The sequence below is a fragment of the Misgurnus anguillicaudatus genome, chromosome 24, assembly GCF_027580225.2.
Source record: "Misgurnus anguillicaudatus chromosome 24, ASM2758022v2, whole genome shotgun sequence".
NCBI classification, from domain to species: domain Eukaryota; kingdom Metazoa; phylum Chordata; class Actinopteri; order Cypriniformes; family Cobitidae; genus Misgurnus; species Misgurnus anguillicaudatus.
This window is the reverse complement of record NC_073360.2, coordinates 36,554,886-36,579,000: the sequence shown is the minus strand read 5'-3', so window position 1 is coordinate 36,579,000 and position 24,115 is coordinate 36,554,886. Positions and strand designations below refer to the sequence as shown.

At 39.5% G+C, this 24,115-nt stretch overlaps 1 protein-coding gene across 6 annotated transcripts in view; it reads right to left on the bottom strand.

The window, feature by feature from the left end:
* The window catches only part of fat3a (FAT atypical cadherin 3a), a 196,838-nt gene extending 173,194 nt beyond the window's left edge, over positions 1-23,644 (bottom strand). For 5 of the 6 annotated variants that reach the window (XM_055197301.2, XM_055197302.2, XM_055197303.2 and 2 more), the window contains exon 1: positions 23,430-23,644. The gene's annotated coding sequence lies outside the window, so the exon portion shown is untranslated. The remainder of the gene's footprint in view (positions 1-23,429) is intronic. The other variant, XM_055197306.2, reaches the window with a different exon arrangement.
* Positions 23,645-24,115: the final 471 nt, after the last annotated feature.

Here is a 24,115-nt window from a genome sequence, read left to right as displayed (position 1 = left end):
TGTGTAAAAGCTCTCGGATGTGATGAGTGACCAGCAGTTCTTATCACCGCTACACATACACACGCAAACACACACGCATGCACACACAGTGGCCGTGTTGGATGGATTAACTGTGTGCACGCCAGAGAAATATGCTTCTGGCTGTTTTTTCCAATTTCCAGGCAATTCCTCATGTTTTCTAAAGATCTTAGCCACAACTGCCCAGCTATTTTACCACCATCCCCCCCCCCAAATACACACACACATACTCAGATTTATGTTTACCTAGCACAATCTAAATGAGACTTTCCATGGACTCTAAATAAAGCAAAACTTGAAAGTTTGTCATTTCTCTGCCACTCAAACGGAAAATGTGTGTGTTCACTGACTTTTGCATTGCTCAGTCCTTCCAAAAAAACTCAGAGATTTTTTGTGATTGTTGCAGACAAAAAGCCTTGATCTTGCGGCACGTTTTCTTAAAAAATGCAATGGAATATGCGAGATATTTATGCAATTTTATCCGATGAAACTTGCCAAAGTTGCGGAACGTGCGAAAACTGTGTGAACGTGCGAAAACTGCGTGAACGTGCAAAAACTGCGTGAACGTGCAAAAACTGCGTGAACGTGCGAAAACTGCGTAAATGTGCGAAAACTGCGTGAACGTGCGAAAACTGCGTGAACGTGCGAAAACTGCGTGAACGTGCAAAAACTGCGTGAACGTGCGAAAACTGCGTGAACTTGCGTGAACGTGCAAAAACTGCGTGAACTTGCGTGAACTTGCAAAAACTGCGTGAACTTGCAAAAACTGCAGCTTTTCATTGATGTTTATGTTGCGTAATTTTGTCACTTCCTAACATTCTCGTGACAACAGGGGACATGACTGCGCATGTGTGAAGTAAATCATGCATCTTTTTTCAACTTTTTTGCTACGAAAATGCGAGGATTATGAAATCATGCAAGCCCCGCATATTTTGCGAACAGAAATTTGCAATTTATGCTGTGAAAGTGCGCTGTATTTAAAAAATGCGGCCCCCGCATACTTGTTTTTGGTGTCACTAACATGAATAAAAGCAATATTTTCCTCCATTTTTCCGATACAACTGGTCGTGTCAAACTGAACCTGTTAATAAGCTCTTTGCTGATTGGCTTGAGCGACAACGCATACTTTTTTTAACTTGTGCAAAAGACACGACTAATTCACGTCAATTTGCATTTCTAGACCCGTCTTTTCTAATCAAGCAAATAATTAAATACGCTTTTGGTGCGCAAACACCATTAAAGACAACTATGATTACGAGGAATCTATTAGCAATCTGTTGCAGATTTAAATGTAAAGATTATTAAACCATACTAGTGATGCATCTGTGCTGTCAAGGCCGCCCGACAACAAATCCGGACCATAAGATCCACACAGCAAGATGAGATCAATTATCAGCTTACAGAAATCAAAGACACTGGCAAATGCCTTAATGCAAGCATGAACTGGCATTTAAAACAGCTGTGGGCTATTAAAAATGCAACACATTAAAGCATATGCAACGTTTTTCCCTGTTTATGACTGTGTGAACTTTTCAACGTGTGAAAAATACTGTTTGCAGACTCAAACGCAGTCCAGTCTGCCTGTGAGAAAGCCTCAGCAGTGTGTGTGCGCGTTTGATTTAGATGGTGCCACTCGGCTGTCCGGACCCCTGAGAAGTGACTGGGCCAGACGGGGGCTTTATCCGGTTGCCATGACACCCAGCCAGCGACCTCTGGGTATTCACAGGGATGGCATACCACGGGCACTGCCAAGAGAGAGCCACAACGCCGTGCCAAACTCATTGAGAGAGAATCTGACATCATTTCCCATTAAAGCAGCACATTCACCCACTGCCGTTGGCTGCGCGGAAAAAAAGAGAGAGAGTCTGAGTGCGTTTCAGAGGACAATTGGCCAACCGCCACGATTGATGGACAAACTTCCTTCCATCAGTGAATAAGGTTAAAGCGCATTTTCCTGTTGCCCTGACCTTTATCACTGCATCATTCTGACAGACCCAGAACGGTTTTTGGCCCATGCAGAGGAAAAATGACACAAGCCAAATGTTAACTCGGGAGGCCTGCACTTCATAAGAAATTACCTATGATTTTATACTACATTCAGCCCTCTGACTTATCGATTCAATCCAGGTATCTCAGCTCTTTAATATGCCAGAGGAGTGCAGGACTTTAACATGTGTCTGAATGTTTGCCTGGTTACAGGATCTTCTCGATCAAATTACATGCTAGATCTATCCATATATCCATCCATCTCTGACTGACTGTCTGTCTGCCTGTCTCTGTCTGTCTGTCTGTTCATCTATGTATCTGTTTGTCTTTTTATCTCTATTTTTCTGTCTGTCTGTTCAAAAGATAATGATAGAGTTTAAATACCGTTTTGTCTGACCCCGACTGAGCTCATAAGTTTCAATTTTGTGTTTAGGATTTGTTAAGAATGAGCATTCACTTTGATTGTTTGCTGTGCTTTTATTGATGTCAGATTTATTGTCTGTTTTTTGTTTGCTGTCAGATGCTGTCTGCATTCATTACTTCATCCTTTATCTTAGCTAGAGATTCATGGTCAGCTTTTATTAATGCAGAGTATCAAGCACTCATTAAACTTTAAACATGTTTATTTATGACTTATTCTGTGCATGTACGCAATAATTATGATGAACATTATTATGATTTTAATAGAACTGTTTGCCTAAGTCTGTTTGGTCTCGACGACATTTATCTTTGAGAGCGAAAAACTTTGTTTTTTAAGTTAATTAAAGAAGCAAAATGCACTTTTGCACTTTAATCTCTGGTTCTTACGGTAAACAATTTTTGCTATCCATCCATCTATTCATCTATCCCTCTACCTATCCATCTATCTCTATCCATCCATCCATCCATCCATCCATCTCTCATCCACCCATCTACCTATTCATCTATCTCTCTATCCATCCATCCATCTACCTATTCAACTCTCTATCCATCCATCCATCTATCCATCTCTCATCCATCCATCCATCCATCCACATATTTATCTATCTATCCATCCACCCACCCACTTATCTACCTATTCATCTATCTCTCTATCCATCAATCTCTCCATCCATCCATCCATCCATCCATCCATCCATCCATCCATCCATCCATCCACCTATCCATCCATCTCTCCATCCATCCACCTATTCATCTATCTATCCATCCACCCACCCACTTATCTACCTATTCATCTATCTCTCTATCCATCAATCTCTCCATCCATCCATCCATCCATCCATCCATCCATCCATCCACCTATCCATCCATCTCTCCATCCATCTACCTATTCATCCATCTCTCTATTCATCCATCCATCTCTCTATCCATCTACCTATTCATCCATACATCCATCTCTCTATGTATCCATCCATCAACCTATTCATCTCTCTATCCATCCATCTGTCTCTCTATCCATCCATTATCCATCTCTCTTTCCATCCATCCATCTCTCTATCAATCTCTATATCCATCTCTCTATCCATCTACCTATCCATCCATCCATCCATCTACCTATCCATCTATTTCTCTCTATCCACCCATTTACCTATCCATCCATCCATCTACGTATCGATCTCTCCCTTCATCCATCCATCTACCCATCTCTCCTATCCATCCATTTATCTCTCTATCTATCCATCTACCCATCTCTCCATCCATCCATTTATCTTTCTATCCATCCATCCATCTATCCATCTCTCATCCATCCATCCATCCATCCACCTATTCATCTATCTATCCATCCACCCACCCACTTATCTACCTATTCATCTATCTATCTCACTATCCATCAATCTCTCCATCCATCCATCCATCCATCTATCCATCCATCCATCCATCCATCCATCCATCTCTTATCCATCCATCCACCTATTCATCCATCTCTCCATCCACCCACCCATCTATCTATTCATCTATCTATCTCTCTATCCATCAATCTCTCTATCCATCTATCTCTCCATCCATCTACCTCTCCATCCATCTCTCTATCCATCCAGCCATCTCTCTATCCATCCATCTACCTATTCATCTATCTATCTATCCATCTGACTCTGTATCCATCCATTATCCATCTCTCTATCCATCCATTATCCATCTCTCTATCCATCCATCCATCTCTCTATCCATCCATCTACCTATCCATCCATCCATCTATTTCTCTCTATCCACCCATCTACCTATCCATCCATCCATCCATCCATCCATCCATCCACGTATCAATCTCTCTCTTCATCCATCCATCTACCCATCTCTCCATCCATCCATCTCTCTCTCTCTCTCTCTCTCTCTATCCATCCATCAATCTCTCTCTCTAACCATTCAACTATCTCTCTCCATCTACCTCTCTATCCATCCATCCATCCATCCATGCATCCATCCATCCATCCATCTATCTCTCATCCATCCATCAACCTATCCATCTTTTTCTCTCTATTCATCCATCCATCCATCCATCTCTCTTTCCATCTATCCATCCATCAATCTACAGTATCTCTCTATCCATTTAACCATCTCTCTGCATCCATCTCTCCATTCATCCATCCATCCATCCATCCATCCATCCATCCATCCATCTCTCCATCCATCCATCTATCTATCCATCCATTAATTTAACTCTTTACCATTCAACCATCTCTCTGCATCCATCTCTCTCCATCCATCCGTCCATCTACCCATCTCTCCATCCATCCATCTCTCCATCCATCCATCTATCCATCCATTAATTTAACTCTTTACCATTCAACCATCTCTCTTCATCTATCTCTCTATCCATTCATCCATCCATCTCTTTATCTCTACCTCTCTCTCTCTCTCTCTCTCTCTTTCTATGATGTCCTATCCTGGTTAAGCAGGAGTTCAGCTGGTTTAACTGGTTGCCAAAAATCCCACTAAAACCATCTAATTAGTGTAAACCAGTATAATGGACACCTTTTTAGGTAAGAAAAGAAAGCATAGCCAAACTGTTATTTCAAATCAAGCACAAGTTGTTCAGATATCTGTGATCCCTGTTTGTTCCCAGGAACAGATAATCCACATATGCTCTCATGGCAATTCATTTGATCTCATTTGTATGTTTGTATGCTGGGTTTAGGGGTAGGGCTTCATCCCTGCTTTTATCTAATAATCATACATTTATTGTACAATTCGCTACGTACAAATTCATACCAAACCAACTTGTAAGTAACAGTTTTGTAAAAGCTTTCCCGTGAAGTGGGAATGGCTCTTCTTGTACTCGAAAATGCAACAGATTCTATCATACTGATGTATGAGTGTGTATAACTTAAATACAAAGACAGTTTATATAACAGACAGTTAGTCGTGATTAAAGTACACTTGATAAGGTCACTTCTGTTAAATCTGTTTTGTGATCAGCTTTGCTTTAGCACATTTTATCGAAAGTTCTCTTAACATGTCCGCAGCGGGACGAGGGTTTGATGCCCGCTGACCTTTGAGCTGATGCCATTTAAATGAGGCATATGCTAATTAGATTGTGATTATGGTAATGAGGCCAGTGCCAACAACACAAGCCAGTTCAACCTTATACATAAAAGAACAACAGCGAAGATCCCAAAAGTCAAAGTTCAAAGCTATGCATTGACCTAAATGTACTCAACCAAAGTTAGCTAAAACGGACAAAACTTCCCACATCTACAAATGAAGAACCGGCTCATATAGAGACCTAATAATGTCTTTATTCTCCACTGAGAGAGAGAGAGAAACTACCAGATGGCATGAAATCGTAATGCTGCACTACAACGTACCAATCAGCAAGGGCAAGTCAAGTCAACTCTCAATTATCTGATTATTTAAATCTAAATCTTACCCACACAAACTCAATTACAAGTCATCTGCAGAAACCCCTCGCCTGAGAAAATTATAGGCTACACATCCCATGATGCCCTGATTCCACAGGAGAGCATTAGAAGGGTTTTAAACATAGTCGACAAACTGAGAGAGAGAGAGAGAGAGAGAGAGAGAGAGAGAGAGAGAGAGAGAGAGGTGCTAAAACAACTAAAAGAAGAGCAAGAGATTGAATAATCAACTGCCATCTAAAAACCATTCAGTCAACCCAAATGATTCAATTAGACTTCACTGTCCAGTGACAAACACAGAGAGTGAGAGAAAAAGAGAGAGAGAGAGAGATAGAGAGAGAATTGGGTTGTACTGAATGAAAGAATGAGGCTTTCCAGGAATTCATTTTGACAGTGATTGACTTCCACACATTAATCTATTCTCTTCTTCTTCCATCACGGGCTATTCTGCTCTATGTCCTCACCCTCTCTCTCTTTCTCTCTTTCGCTCGTTTGCTTGCTCTGACTGAGCTGACATCATATCAGCAGAGGTGTAAAAGTACAAAGAAATTACATCCAAGTTGAGGAAACCGTGTATTAGATTTTGAAAATCTGTAAGGACCTGCGGCCCGCCTATACAGTAAAATATTATATCTCACGTCACGTTAGACCTTCTGTGCATTTATATTCTTAGCTTTATCTAAGTTTGGATCTAGGCTACAGTATATTTGACCTTTGTATAAACATGTTCTGAATCTTTTTCCCCATTAAATTTTTGCCTCAAATGAAATTAAAAACATCGATTCTTGGTGTGAAAAGGTCGATACAGTATCATGAGATGATATTGCACTTTATTAAAATACTGCTTTTAAACCACCTCCAACCATGAAGATTTTAATCAATAAAAAACAACAACACAATTTACTTGTACTAAAGGGATAGTTCATCCAAAAATAAAAAATTGCTGTTTATTTACGAGACATTTCTTCAGTAGTAAAATAAAAAAGATATTTTGCAGAAATCGCAGTGCTCTTTGTTTGTTTGCAAAATCCAAGTGGATCCAGGATTGCTGTCCTCCTTTTCTGTTGTAAACATAAGGAGCGTCCGTTTACGTGCAACACTGTGCACATGTCATTCTCATGCAACAGAAAGTGCATGCGATTTACCTTCATGCCCTGTAGGTGGCACTAGGAGGCTGGTTTACCAACCGCCACCAAACAACACATGAAGAAGATTGCGCTCATGATTTTTGTCAGGAGCTCGGAATTAACCCTAATAATGTTGTAAATTACATTCAAAGATTGACTTCACTAAAATGGCTTCAAGAAATGTCAATGTGTCACCGGGAGTCGTGGGGATTACTTTTGTTTTGATATAATCTGCTTTTTGAACTCTAATGCTACGTACACACCAAACGTGGGGGATCGCGTTACTCGCTCTAGATTACTCGCTGGATTTAACTTCGTGTCATGCGAGTTGAATATTTTTAACTGGGGCGAAGACGCGTTTGAGGTGAATAGTGCGTGTTTTCGCGGCAAACGCGCTGCTCATATCTGATCGCATCTTTGCATTGACTTTGTATGTAATCTGCTTGCGCAAATCGTTGATCTCGCGTCTGCTGTGAACCCACAGTTAGAGGCTGTTTACACCTGGTATTAGGAGGCATTTTGGTTGATCGGATCAAAAGTTGCAGACGCTAAAGACCTGTAAAACATTTTGAGCTCGTCCACCTTCAACCATATTCAAAGGTAATCAAAAACACATTCGCCCACTCTTTGACTCTTGATCTAATCTGAGGTACCGGACATGATGTTTCTCCATCGAATATGACGTCTAGCGCGAACCAACAGTGTTCAGCGCAATCTTTAGGCTTTCATTGATAAAACTGAACTGTTCTCCACCATTTTTATCTTTGTTTCATTTTGTAAGCATGTGAAAGTTACGCAAGCTTTTTTCATCAACTGCTCTGAAATATCAGAGAAAGCTTTTACATAAACATGTACAAATTAACATTGTGCAACATGTTTACTAACAACACAAGCAGTGGAATCTTACATACAACATAAAATATATTCCGCTCTCGTTTAAACGAAAGCAGAGGGACTTGCCAGAGTCTCCACAGACCACCCCTCAAAGTAATCAGGACAGAAGTGGTCGAAAGAGGACAAAAGAGATGGATTAAAATACCAGGTGTAAACGTGAATGTGTCTCTCTCGTACACTTGTGATCCGACAAAACACATCTTAATACCAGGTGTAAACAGCCCCTTAAAGTGCCGGTACCCGTTTATTACATTATATAAATCACAGAGCACTGCGGTTCCTGCAAAATATTTTCTCTATTGTTCTACTGAAGAAAAAAATGATGGCCTGAGGCGGAGTAAATAAACAGCAAATTTTATTTTTGGGTGAACTCTCTTTAAAACCAGCTCTCTGATGTATGTACCGTGTACTTTAAAGGACTTTAAAAAAATGTTTTTCCTTGGAAATCTAACTAAGAATTAAGTTTCAGTAGTACTTAAGTAATATTTTAGTATGATTACTCAAAAGCGTAAATACCTCTGAACATCCCACATAACCCACAAACAGATACAGTAAGATCCCATGCCAAATACACATCAGACAGAATATCAGAAAACACACTGCTCTACCGAGTCACAAATTATTCATGTTTTAGTGCTTGATGGACAGCTTTGGAAATCCTCGCTTTAAGAATCTTGTCCGAGGTGAATCCAGAAACAAACGCCTTTTCCCATCTTTTACTGAACAAAATGAGACGTGTCAAAGTTGCAAACGTTCTCAGCATCAGCCATCTGAACGTTTTACGCATTTTAAAGTGCACCTATTTCGTTGCTAAAAACAATGTTATTTTGTGTATTTGGTATAATACAATATGTCCGCATGGTTTATGGTAAAAAACACATTATTTTCCACATACCGCACATTTTTGTAGCTCCAGATATCCCTGCCTTCCTCAAACACATTGATTTTGTATAAAGCTCATCGATTTGAAAAGCTCTGTGTCTCTGATTGGCCAGCTAATCTGTATGTTGTCTGAATACCTCTGACGTCAGCAGGAAATGTGATGCTTCTTACCATTTTTGGAAGATTCACTCACAATGCAATGCTAACAGGAGTAAACTTACAGGTTGTGAGTCAAAGCGGGAGGAATTATGATAATGGCGATCTTCTCTACGCCAACAAGGGCTAGAAAGTAAACTGTTGCCTACAATTCGTGTGTCTGTAGTCCAAAAAAAAAGAGATTTACGTTGGAGACGATAACTCGCGTCATCGTTTACTTTGGTGTATGTACCTTTTGCATATCGTTAACATGTACTAATACACACTTACACACCAAAGGAAAAACTCATGAATTGGACCATAGGTGCTCTTTAACTTACAAACGGATAGGAACTATTAGCTCTTACAAGGCAACCAAAGCTCACAACAAAATACAATAGTTACAGAACACGTTTTTACTATTACAAACACTATGATCATCTGGTTTTAGTCACCATTGACAAAACAAAATTAAATTATAACATATGAATTTTATAAAAGATTCTTGTACGGTTTGATTTATGATTTTATAGTAAATATAACTATGACATTTTGGAGAAAAGCATGGTAGACGTTTTCAAGGGGTTAAATACTTTCATGTTCCATAATTTAACACAGAAAAAGCTAAATAAGTGAACCAGAAATATTCACGTTATCATAAGGCAATAAAATCTGCTTGAATAAATCTAGCGCTTGCAACAATTAAAACGCACAGCGCATTAGAGCTGCCTGATAGAACTGCAGGCTAAAACCATAATTCAGCAACTCTTTGGGGAAAAGCCACAGAGTTGCTAATAAGTTTGACCTTTAAGCGTTTCAGCTTATCAGTAGACCGTAAGCAAAGAAACCTGACCAAATGCGACACAAGAGTTCTGCTGCTGTATTAATAGCAGTGGTCGAACGAAGAACCCATATAATGGGGTCGAAGTTGGCGTAAGGACACAGCATGGATGAAACAACGTTTTGAGAGAGATTTTTGTCCCCTGGGCCAAACAGTTATGCATGTGAAAATGCAAAAAGCATTCTGAAATAAAACCGCCTCTGCGTATTAACGCTTGAAAAATGTACAACGATGGGCACTTTAGGTCTTGTCATGGTTTGGTGGTGAAAGACTTAGTTTTACCCAGGGAAGCTTGTTAAATCAACTCCGTCCTTTTAAAAGGCGAAGGAGGAGAACAGTAAACGTAGAAATCTTTAAGCCGTTTTTACGATTCCGCGTCCAGGGCTCCTCTGATCTACAGGGATCATTTTAGCTCAATTCACATTGTCAGCGACCTGTTGTAAACCTACTGGTTTAATTGTAGAGCCTTTTGTTCTGTCATATCGTGTGCAGTCGTGCATGTGATTGCTTTATCGCGGGTGTTATGAAAAAAACTGATTTAATTTCGTATCCAAGTGACTGGCCACGACAAGCTACCAATTCAGCCATAAATGTAGAGAGTACAGTTGAATCTCGCCATTGAGGTATGACATTAATACTTGTTCATTGTACCTTCTTTGTGTAATAGTGGAAACCTTTTGACACAGAGATGTATTGGCCATTTGCCAGGCCTTGCATGCTTCTCCCAAGAGCAGTGCCAAGCAAGACAATAGAAACCTGAGAAAAATGCCATTCGAGAAGGGTCCACGACTGTATTTGCCCTCTTCTGGCAACTGAAATATCAACCAGAAAAGTTATACATCAACCAGACAACTAAAGCAACTATATGTCCACCAGGCAACAGGTTTAATAAATAAATAATGGATAGATGGATGAAACCTCAGTGCACTTGTTATTTGTACCAAAACATGAATGATCTCTCAAATCTAAGCTGTTTGACTTTCACTTTTTCAGCAGGCGGACCATAAAACAGTCAGAATTGAAACCCCATAGGCTTACAGCGACACAGATACCCATAATAGACTTGACATATCAAACCAAACATATCAATGCCCTGGCAACTACCCAAGACACTAAAATGTAATCTAGTTTGGTATTACATAATAAATTTACATCAGTCAGCCAATTATTATAATCTATATAAACAACGCAGAATATCTAGTTTCAGGTTTCTGCAGATGTAGGACTTTTAGTCTATCGAGAGAAAAAAAACTGCTTGGTTTGTCCACATTGAACCATCTTTGCAGTTTCCTCTGTCGGCTCTGCTCTTTAACATTCAGAGCCGGCTTGTTATGAGCACTTCTCTGCAGTCGCCAGATCATCTCTCTCTCTCTTTTTCTTGAATCCACAATTTGTTCGTAATTTTAAGTGTCGTGACTCCCATGTCACATCAGCGTGATGCTGATGGTCGCCGCCGCGGCGTTTTGTAACATCATGACCGACGTCTCATGCGGACCCGCTGAGAGCTGCTCTTCTTGTGCCCACCCCCGCATGTCACACCGGTGAAACTAAAACCTCCATCCTGTCTGCCTCTCGCTCAGAGATTAGAGACACTCACAGTCTCTCTCGCATCAGCACCACAGCCAGTGAGAGTTATTTAAAGGAAGCTGCTTGTTCTACTTCGCAACATTTTCTCTTCTTTTCCCTTCTTCCATTCCTCTGAACTGCACAAACGTATGTCTGTTCCATACCGGCAATACTTTTTCAAGTCCTTCTCAATCTCTTTGGCAGACGGCAATGTTTTATCCAGATCTGGCCGTAAATATAGGCCAAGCGCTGCAAGTTGTCCCCGAGGAACACATCAACAAGTGATGGACGACATGCAGCGTGTGCGTGCAACCCGACACTGCCGGACAACTTCGATTTATGAACTCCAGCACCAGTCTCTGCATACATATTTATTTCCGTAATGGCCTTTCAAGACTAGTTTGAGTAGATTCGATAATTCGCACGCCTTTAACATAACAAGAGGTGTTATTTGCTAAATGGAGCACACATCACGACAGCATTAGCTTTCGGCGAGGAGGCATGGCGAATTCAATCGCTAACTTACGACACTATTAGCATGAAGTCAGAGTTATTATAAGAAATGGGTTGTCTCGTATTTCTCCGTTCTGCCTATTATAGCATATCAGTTACACTTTGGAAAGAACTCAGTTCGTGTGAAATCACATTTCTTTTTTTTCTCCTGCTAAAACTGAAAAACACACAATTTGCCTCTCTGTAATGATATTTTAAAGAGCAACTATTGTCTGATTCACATTTCCTTTAGTGTGTAAGTGTGTATTAGTACATGTTAACGATATGCAAAAGGTACAAACCCCAAAGTAAACGAAGACGTGAGTTATCGTCTCCAACGCAAATCTCTTTTCTTGGACTACAACAAACAGACGAATTGTAGGCAACAGTTTACTTCCTGGGATTGGTGATGTAGACAAGACCGACATTATCATAATTCCTCCTGCTTCGAACTCACAGGCTGTAAATTAACCCCTGTTAGCATTGCATTGAGAGCGAATCTTTTAAACATAGTAAGGAGCGTCACATTTCCGGCTGACGTCAGGGATATTCAGACCAATCACAACGTACAGATTAGCTGGCCAATCAGGAACACAGAGCTTTTCAAATTCATGCGTTTCAGGAAGAGAGTGAAATCTGGAGCTACAAAAATGTACGGTATTTGGAAAATAATATTGTTTAACCATAAACCACATGAACATTTGTATTATACCAAATACACAAAATAACGTTGTTTTTAGCAATGAAATAGAAATAAGTGTTACGAAATATAACGTAAACTGTAACCTCACGTAACCTATGAAAATGGACTTTGAATATTATTATGTAACTGTCTAGTACATACAAATCTGTTTTTATGCGTGGGACGGTTATCTTATAATATCATGAAGTCATTTTCTATAATTGTAATGCAACAAACATATAGTTATATACAGTATAGTTATAAACATATAAGTTATATATGAAATTACCATAGACTAACAATTTTCACAAAAAAAAAACAAAAATGAAATCGCTTACAAATGAAAGGTATTCAATAAGCAAATTAGATAATTCTCCTTTTTTAAATATGTACATACATAATGGTCACAGACCAAAAGATACTGTAGGACAGGGCTCGAAATTGCCACCATTTTGGTCGCATATGCTCCAAAAAGTAATTGGCGTGGCTTAAAATAGATTTGGGAGCATTTGTGCAAGTGCAAATGATTGTTGTGGTGCGACCATGTTTTAATTTCTTTACGAACATTCGCATATACTGCGGAATAATTAGCGAACGTCTCAAAGACTAATCAAAATTATTACGAATTATTCAGTTTTGTGCTGTTTTTAGCTCATATTCAGAGCTTTTGTCGGAGTTCACGCTGATTTTGTTATTTCATTGAGAAATGCGATTGTGAAATACACACAACCCATCAAAATAAATGTCCTTTGAACGTAATAAAGTTGACAGAAATATTTTACTATTGTATAGTAAATTCTACTTTAAAAATAATACAAATAATTATTGTATTTAGTTTTATTTTTTAAGTAACTACACTCAAAATATTTGTACTTTCATTTTTAATAAAAAAAAAAGTTTTGTTATGCAGCATTTGAGAAAAAATAAAAATGCTATGTTTTGATGAAAAGTATTATCATTTGCTTTTATTTGATTATTTTAGAAAATATCAATGATTACATTTTATGAATTAAGTTTATTAACTTTTATTAAGTGATAAGTAAAATGTTATTAACCATTAAAGAAAATAAAACGTGAAAGTCCAGAAAAATTAAAACAGAAAAAATGGGATTTGTGAAAATAAAAGACTGAATTTAAAATAAATTATTTAAAATAGCATTAAATAGGGCCAAATGAATCTACACGTTAAATGCATAATGCTGCGCTTACACCGGCGTCAAGCGCGAGTGATTTCAATGTTAAGTCAATGTGAAGACGTGTTGACGCGCGTCTGGATGTCTCGCGGCGCGAATCAGGCGACTCCGCCTCATTCGGGCGAATTGAACGTTGTCGGGGATTGAAAAATTTGAACTTTGGAGGAAAAGCGCACCGCGTTAACCAATCAGGAGCTTGCTATAGTAGTGACGTGATTACAGGAAGTGAGCGGAGTCGCAGAAGCCCCTCCCATGACGTGAATTTCCACGGCTGGTGTGAACCCAGAGTAAGAGCTTGTTTAAAAATGAGCCAACCACAAGTCAAGTGTGTGGCAAATAATTTAAGAACAACTTTAATTGTTCAAGCTTTTAATCTTCAGGATGATGAAGTGATGCTCCTATAATTTTTAATGGATTCTCCTAAATTTATGCTGGTCCTCTTAACTTTTAGGTACACCAGTGCTACCTACTAAAAAAGTTAACTTCGTAGTAAGTGAGTGAGTAAATCATGACAGAAATTTCATTTTTTGGTAAACTATCCCTTTAAGCCTAATTCTAAATAAATTATATTATAAATTATGTATTAACGCATCAAACTGCCATGTTGTTTGGCAACCATAAACAACTACCTGTACCTCACAACACCACTTAGCAAAGTAAAATCTAAACCACTCAACACATTTCCAGTCCTATTGTACAGCTGGTTAAGCACAGGACCGTTTCGCCCGCAGGTTTATGTTCCACGCATTCACTACAGCTTGTGTTGTAATTACCTTGGGCCGTGATCTATGAAAGGACAGGCGATTATCCAGGGAAAATGTCTGGAGCTTAAATCTGAACCATTGAGTGCCCATCACAGCGATTCCGTATTGCGGCCATGTTTCAAAACAGTGGCTTCAGGCAACAAGTCCTGCTCTTTCACTTTTTATCTCTCGCTTCATCAGATCCCCGGGCGGACTCTCCAACCATCTGCTTTTCATCTCACAACACGGCCGCGGGTCTATCACAGCTTCCCGGGGGTCTTCGCGAGAACGCCCGTGACAACATGCAAAGCTGAAAGCCATTCTTGACCAAATTATCACCCACTAAATAATTCACTTGAAAATGAATAATCCCATTCACCCTGCAGAGACGAAAAAGCCGGATTATGAAAATTTGCTTTGGCAGTTACATAAATGAACACAAGCCTGAACAGCAAGGACGTCCTAATGGCTCAAGTGAAGACATTTTAAGTGGGCTACACTTGTCCCTTACAGATTTCCGTAACACACCAAGGTCTTTTACAGATCAGCAATGCAGCTCTTCGCCAACGCTTTGTATTTTAAAACCTGAGCTTTAAGAAGTCATGTACCGACGTGTTAATCGGTTTCTGATGGTCTGTTTGGTCTGTGCTCTCACAATCTGCTTTTGAAAAGACTTGCTGTTATATTAAAGGACAAAAAGATTGACAGCACCTCCATTAAAGTGAATCAGACCTGCCTGAACCTCTCCTGAGATTATGGCGGACAAAATCCAACAGGCAGACTCTCAATAGACCTGCTGACATCATCAAGTACTCAAAGCTCCAGGTTTAGGGTTTCATTTCCCAATTTTCTGGTTTCTTTTGGCCTCTTGTCTACAAACACTCAAAACATCCTGTACTAGAAATCAGACTCCTTTGAATGGGGCTTAACTCCTGCGGCCTTTGTAAAAGCTTTTACACACACACACACACACACACACACACACACAAAATGTAGACATACAAAGGCGCACGCAAGCAGACATACAAGCTGAGTTAAAGGGATGGTTCACCCAAAAATGAAATCTAAAAGCTGGGTTATTTTCTATGGAGCGTAAGAAAGGTTTGGTAGTTACTCCATACGGCGAAAATGGATTGTGATCTATGGCTGTCAACCTTTAAAAAAGTATCTGTACAACTGCCAAAAAATAACATTTATATCAGATAATATGAGTTTTCATATCAACATGAGATTTTGAATAAGGCGATAAAAATGCTGACATTTTCATATTTGGATGATAATGTCCACCTCTGGGTAAAATATCTCTTTAATAGGACCCAACCCAGTTCGACTGCTCTCAGTGCACGCAGAACAATGAACCTTGCGAGTTCCTTTGTCGCAATAATGGAGCAGGTGTGTGTTGTATTATTTGCTTTCCGAACAATCCCTCTTCCTTTCATCGCTCCAGGAGCGAGTGCGTGTCGCTGTGAGTTTGTTCACGGTGTGTGTTGTCTTCTGCTGTGCCGTGGGAATATACGGTACGGGTAATTACCGCTATCAGAGATGGTGCTACAGTCTTCACAGCTCGAACCCTCAGGGACTGATTATCCACCTGCTCTGAGCTCAACTACTTCTGCCTGCTCGAGCCCTCCGCTGTCTTTCAATAAGTGATTCATCAAAGACAGACAAGCCCACACTTTAGTGAGAGAGAGATTTAAAGTGAGGGAGAGACCTGAAAAGCTAAGTAGGATAGACACAGTATACGTGGCCTACACACTTGAGATTGAGATCATAAACCACTCGATGTCTATATCATATAAAAAATATCGACGTAGTGTCCATGACAGCACCCATAGGTTTGTGAAGAGCTTTTTGAAGCCAATAGTCACCGCCATCTTAGCCGTGCATCACTTGCGGAGAACTGAAAATGGGTAAAGAGGCGGGACGTAGGTGAAGTGGCTGGTCAAATAAGTCAAATAATAAGTAAACCCTAAAACACAACATCTTAGAACTCAATAAAAGAGATAACTATACAACGGCTATCCAAGAGCATTATCACATTGACTCGAATTAATGCCCAGAAATGATGGGTAGATGATCTGGCTAAACCTGCTGCCAGTCCATTAATGAATTTATTGCCAATTAAAAGTATGAATTCTGTCTAATTATGTTAATGTTCATAATGCTTTCTCTCATTTGGCACAATTACAGGCACAAAACTTTTTTATGAATATTTGATGAGTGTCAAAGTAACATTTGTTCTTGCGAGGAGACAGATTTATTGTTTCAACAAACATTACGGCAATGAAAATTCAGACAGAGGCAGACACAGTCTCATATTTCAAAAGGGGTGACTGTCCTACAATTTTCTATTCATCTGTCTGTTTGCACGTCTTTCCCTTTTCAGAAAGCTCAACAGGTGTGCATACAAAAGCTGCTTAGTGAAACATGAATGAAAAAATACTGTAGTATACTATAGTACTTACCGCAGCAAACGTTAGTGACATTTCTAGACACTATCAGGGATTTACTGTATATACAAATTACTCTTTTTTTTCGTACATACTTCAGAATACTGCAGTATGAATTAACAAAGTGTAGCAAATAAAATATAATATTTATTTTTTTCCATTTTGGGATATATACACGCTATAATTTTAGGACATAAAAAAGCAGATCCTACAGGCAATCCTAGACCGCGTGTTGTGCACGCGCGTCACATCCAACAGCATGAATCAAACAGATAGAGACTGAAGTTCAGTATCCAGCTGTCTTCAAGACATTTAAACGTCTGTTCAGTGCAGCTGCAATGTGAATTTAGTCAAAAATGTAGTTAAATGATTTGGTCTACCAATATAAAACCCATTCCACTAGGACATCGTCACTTGTGCACCAAATGCCTCTAGTTACTTTAAACCAAAGGAAACATCACCCTCAATTTATATTAACAACATACTGCAAAGTAAAATCGTACTGACCGCGTGAAACGTATATTATTAAATCAAATTCTTACCTGTCATGTTCAATCAACACCCATGAAGCGGTTGTTATCCGCGCATGCGCAGTGCACGAGAATTAACCCTTAACCGGCGGGAGTACATGATAATGTTTTTTCCAGGTAAGATTTAAAACCGTTTCTAAATATAATTTCGCGTTTGTCATGTGTAAATTGAACTTTAAGGAAGTTTGAGGTATTATTTTAAATATGGTATGATCATGCGCAGCGCATGTGTGCGTCCGCGTGTGCGCGCGCGTTCGCGTCTGTCAATCGTTTATAAAAGTATCTCTGACTGAAAGTGCCATTAATGTGTGACTTAATAACTGTACTATAGTATACTTTATTAAACTGTAGTAAAAAATCTTCTTTTTGAACATTACTATAGTAAATAAATAGTTTATTAAATCACAATAGTTAATGCTTCAGAAAATATAGCATGTATTAACAAAGTGTAGCAATAACTATAACATACAGTACAGTTTACTATAGTAAGTATACTACAGTATTTTCTCATGTGGGCTTTCAAAAAGGGATCATGATCTGCTAAAAAGCTGGGTTTCCTACAGGTTTGTTTTCCTCACCTTCACATCTCATAAAATCTGAATACACATTTACAGACACTTATAAAAAGCTGAATGCCTCTGCAGTAATAAAAGAAAACTTTGATCTTTTTCCAATCATTAAACATCTTCTATTCATAGTGTTTTTCAATTTGTGTGTTTTTAGTGCACTGTACTGCTGAATAAAACAGTCCAAACTAATTACAGCTTGTAAAAACTCACTAAACAAGATTGTAGACAAACTCATGTTTACTTACAGTTATCTAATAAAAATGACTTGACATAGACTTGTATTAGATTATTATAATGACTACAGACTAAGCCTAAACCAACACTAAACATTATTTCGTGATTATTTAATCATTGTGACAGCCCTAACGTTAGCATACACATAAAAAAACAGACTATACTCTGGGCTTAACTTTTGCTTGCTTCTGTTTGTGACGTTTATCTTTTACACGTGGAGACATGCACACATAAACAAAACAAGCAAAAAGCCGGCTAAGGCATTTACAATGCAACAGGAAATTGGGGTAATGAGCAAAAAATCGGTTTTGCTTAAGTCGTTTTTGGGCCGTTAAAAGAAATCTTACGCCTTTACATGACCTTACACGTTATACGCTTGTTAACCATAATCAGCGTAAGACTGTGTAAATACACTAATTGAGATCTTTTGTCTGCTGCTGATGGACAAAATAAAAAAATGCATTTAAACAAAGTTGCTTTAAAATCATACGTTTTGTCTTCCTTTATAAAATGTTGCAATTACGTGAGATTAGCCAAGTTTGGAGAGTGTAAATTATTCAAGTGACTATTGACTGACAACAGTCGAAAACTTTGTCTGGAAAAAGAACCACAGACTGCTGCAAGAACTGAAGGTAGTTACCGTGAATGTGTGCGTGTGCGGTTGGCACTAAGGGTGGCATGATAGATCAATACACATCAGGCTTGCCGGCGAGACAGATACACCAAATCGACAGCTTGTGTTCAAAGCACATCATTCACCAACCCACACACACACGCACACACACACAGTTACATTGTGTTTGTGTTATTGTATGTGCAGTTCAAAGATGTATTCTTAGCCTAAAATCACATGCTCGGCTTTCAACCATGAACCAGCTGACCAGATTGGACCAAATTGGAACTCTCTCTCTCCATTCTCTCTCTTCCTCTCTCTCTCTCTGTCTCTCAATGATTTTGACTCACTCTGAAAGACTCATACTTTTTTGTTACGTTTTTTCAGGAAGCAAATAGCACACAGTGAAATGAGTCAGCTTTGCAGGAGCATCAGCGCTCATTAAACTGATGCTCCCTTAAGCAATTGTTCTTGACTCAAAGCTTTATCACCTGAATAATTATAACATTGTTAATTAGCTGCTGTGATCACTGTGAAATAGAAAACGAATGACAGACTGAAGAAAAAGACGTCACTTTTTTTCCAAACAAGGTACGACAGTAAGCTCACAGATGCCAGGGCTGCGTTTTAAAACCTTATTAGGCTGCCTACCTAGACAACACCAGAGTACTATGTAATGTAATCGATTCCACAATACTATGGTATTACAATACAGAGCTCCTATCTCAGTGGTAGCAGCGCAAAAGCTCATGGGTTCGACCTAGGGATTCATAACGATTAATCGCGATTAATCCATAGCAGATTAAAAGTTTTTGTTTACATGTGTGTGTGAACTGTGTATAATAACTTTGTATAGATAAATAAACATGCATGTAGAGCGGGGAAAATAAGTATTTGACAAATCAGCATTTTTATCAGTAAGGGGATTTCTAAGTGGGCTATTGACATAAAATTTCCACCAGATGTAGCCATCAAGCCAAATATTGAATTCATACAAAGAAATCAAACCATTTAAGTATACAAGTTGAGTCATAATAAATAATTATTTTTCCTGCTGTATATATTTAAGAAATGTTTATATACTTGTATATTTGTATATTATTTATATAAAATTTACTTAAAGCGTAACTAAACCCCTGGTCAGAGCCTGACTCCACCCACTGGCAATATTTGAAAAATGCAAGAAAAGTGGGCAGATCCCAACAGAGAAAGAGAGGACGAACTAAGCTTGTACCAAGTGTGTGGTGAGATCGTAACAAGGGCGTGGTGATCTTGAACCTGCTTACGTCACGAGTTACTTTTTGGACCCAACATCCAATAGGAAAATTCAACTGCAGTAGCCACCGTTCAACCTGAAGAGGGCAGCACTCAGACGTTTTTACACCATATATTATAGTATTGAAACACTTTATATCCAAATGTCAAGAAACCTACTAAAATCAATGAACAGCACTAATAAAGCATCATTCTTACAGATCATTAACTAAAAAAAGTTGGTTAAGGGTTTAGTTACTCTTTAAAGGAACAGTATGTAAGAAATGTATATCAATTAATCATAAAATGGCCCTGATATGTCACTAGACATTAAGAAATCATTTTCATTTCAAATACTTGTATCACTCACAACAGTGGTCTTGCCAGGATATTGCCATTTAAATAATGGAGTTGCAGCCCTCAACTGATGTTTATATTGTCATGTTGTGTACTGGCCACCAGTTGTGTGATTGCAGTACCAGTTTTAGCCACAAGTTTTGTGATTGCAATACCAGTTTTGGCCACAATCCCACATACTGTTCCTTTAATACATAAATATATATTCTTTCTTAAAATGATACATGCATGTGTGCATATTTATATATACATAATTATTATACACAGTTCACACACATATATGATGTAAACAAAAACTTTTATTCTGCTAAAGATTCATCGCGATTTATCGTTATGCATCCCTAGTTCGAACACACATACTGATAAACACTGCATACCCTCGCGTCAATATAAATGTATATGAAAGTATTACTACCATGATACCACTACAATAGAAAAATAATTTTGTGTTTGATGGTAAAACACGTAGACAGCTTACTAAATTTGGAGACACAGCCGCAGAGCGTCTGGTATCTGACATTTGTTTATACGTGTGGCTCCTACCCTGCAAACGGGGCCCGACCTCACACAGAATCAAAGTGCCCTCCATCCACCAATCGCTCTCTTTCGTTCAGTCTTCTCACAGAAATGATATAAAAAGAGACATTGCAAAGACCAAGACAAAACAAATTAAGAGTGGAAAAACAAGAGAAAACTTTGTTGAGAGGGGCCGCGGGGTGCACGAGAGGATCTGAGGGGGTCTCTGCCGTTAACCCAGCAATGAAGAACATTCCAGCACAAACGGCGAACAAAAGCACTCGCGCACACACAGACGCACGCAAACAATGGCACAAACACTGGGAGACGCAACAACGGCACATCAGGACTCCATCCCCCCACACACACACATACAAATACACCGAGAGGGGTGCAGATTTTTGTGAGGCATCCACTGAGCCCTGGCATTTGGCAAAGACAGATGCTGAGATTCCACTCATCCACACACACACAGACAGACGCGGGACTGCGCTGGGAACAGATGGGGGGAAGGGTCCCCCCGCGCAGGGCCACATCCCTCCGTTTCTGGGGACTACATCGGCATTGATCAGCGGCGTGGAGGTCATTCCACCCGCATACACACACACACAACATGGATGAATACATACAAGGACAAATGACACTGAACAGGTGGACCAGAAAGAAATGTTTTTAAAAAACATATCATGTAACCGAACAGACAGCTGTTTGGAGACAGACAAAAGTGTGTGTGTGTGTTACTCTACCCTGTCACAGACACACACACCCCCATCACTTTCTCTCATTCACATGCAACCTTTCTCAAGTTGTGTTTCCTGTGCAGGTTGACGTTTTATCATTCGTGCATTAGCAGCGCTTGAAGGCATCACTTTGCTGCGCTATCCAATAACCATTGTAAAAAAATGCATTAAAACATACGACTGAGTCATATTAACTAGTGGCAGACTGATATCGACCAGGCGGATGAAAACACAGATGGAAATTTTCCGAGCTGCGCTTTTCCATGCAATGAAAGTGGGGCTGTCGAAAAATCACTGTAGACATGAGCTATAATACACAAGTGAGTTATTTTATACAACTCGTGTGATTAAAACTATGCCATCTAAAGTAATTTCATGGTTTTAAAACTGAAATTTAAGTCTGCTTAGCTGTTCTGCTAAAAATGTGTTTGATGGCCACAAATGTGTGAAAGGGTTGATTTTTACTGAACTATCGCTGTAAGGGCCATTTCTCGTGTGTCAGTTCTGGGTTTTTTAATTGTTTAAGCAAACATTAATTTAACTTCACCGATTTCTGTGCATCCACTTTGGCCATTAAACTCTATTTATCACCGTCTGTTGAACCTCAATGGCTTATGGATCACAAATTTCTTCATACACCAATAAAACATATTGTTTCCCCCCACACATCCTAGCTTTTCCCAGCTCTAAAGAAACACAAGGCTGCAAAACCATATTATTTAATCCGATCTAGTCTTGCCAATGAGTAAACCTATCTATAAAAGTGTGAGGGTCGGTGGTAAAATTATCCTTTACATTTCAAGTCAAGGACGGTTTGGATTTCTTCTCAGCAGTAATTTTGTTACTTGTCAATAATTTGACATGCACTTTTGGATGTGTGCATGCATACACCTGAGTACTGTACACGTATGTGCGTGCGGCACTAGTGTATGTATGTGTGTACCCGTGTGTGCATGCATTGGCGTGTGTGTGGCCAGTTGACCCTATATCACTTTGTATTCGCCTAACGCGGGCAGTGTCGCAGTTCACACCGAGTGTGTGTATCCCATTGATGTGCGAAGCACGCCAACATCATCCGAGCGCAGAGCAGTGTGAAGCCAATCTTATGAGGATGGAAGGAAAAAAGTGAATTCAGCACATTAATACTTGAAGCACACACACACACAGAGACTACACACCATGAACCCTCCACACGTGGGGGCTTCGCTGTGTCTAGTGTGTGTGCTCCATGGGTTTTAATTAAAAGATGCACTGAGCCCCTGGAGAATTCATAGAGACTTTCATGAACACGCACGCACGCACGCACACACACACACACACACGTACGCACGCGCACACACACACATCAGGGGCAGACTGTAAATTTACAGCCCATCCGTGGATGCTCGGGACCACATAAAAAGGCAATTCCTTTTCATTGCCCCACGCATGCAATAATTATATATCCCACACCTTCAACAACTTTCTCTCCTGCTTGCACATCTCAGCTTCACTGTGCGCAGATTTACACCCGTATCTATCTTATCCCTCGTGACTACATCAGCCCGCTACCGTATCTCTGCTTCAAATTATGCATTGCATGCCTAATTAAAAATTACCCATATGGTGCATTACACGAGGGTCTAAAACCCCCATTGACCGAAACACCCCTATGCATGCCTTTACTGCGGTACAACCTGCTACCCCTCATTGCAACCTGCCACCCATCAACTTTCGCCCCCCAATGCAGTGAGTTCATCAAAGATCACATCGTATACAAGTTCGTTTTCCTTACCTATCCTCGTGCGTAATAAATCCGTTCGGGTGTGCGATACGCGTCCGCGCGTTACTTTGGAGTATCCATGAGAAGTTAGCGCGAGCACTCGTGTCCGACCTCGCATCGATAGTCCGACCGTCTCGCCGTGGCTCCCGCAACAGCAATGTGCTCCAGCGTTCACACACGCGAGCTCTCATACACACACACACATACACGCGCTCGGCGTGGGACCCGGGAAGCGCGCGCACGGCTGGGGGAAGAGCGACTCCTGCGGGCGCGAGCATAGCGCAGCCTACCGGACGACAACCTGAGCCTACAGAACACACACACACACATAGCATACACACAGTGGTTTATTAGCTACTTAAGTATTTTACATTCTACACAAAAGTAAATTTTTAAGTATTTATATTTTATCAGTGTTTTTCTTTGGAAAACATACATTCAAAGCTATTATCATAATTTTTACTCCACTACATTTCATAATTTCAAGTTTTTGGTTTATATTTAATATTTAAGTACATTAAACATCTAATTTTTTTATTTACTTTTACTTAAGTAAAAAGTACTTTGGTACTTTTACTCAAGAAAAGTACACAATTTGTATGTATTTAGGTATTAAATCAATTTTAATATGCAATATAAAAGGAATACACAATATGATTCTATGCTTTAGAATGTAGTGAACATTTTTTGTAAAGTAA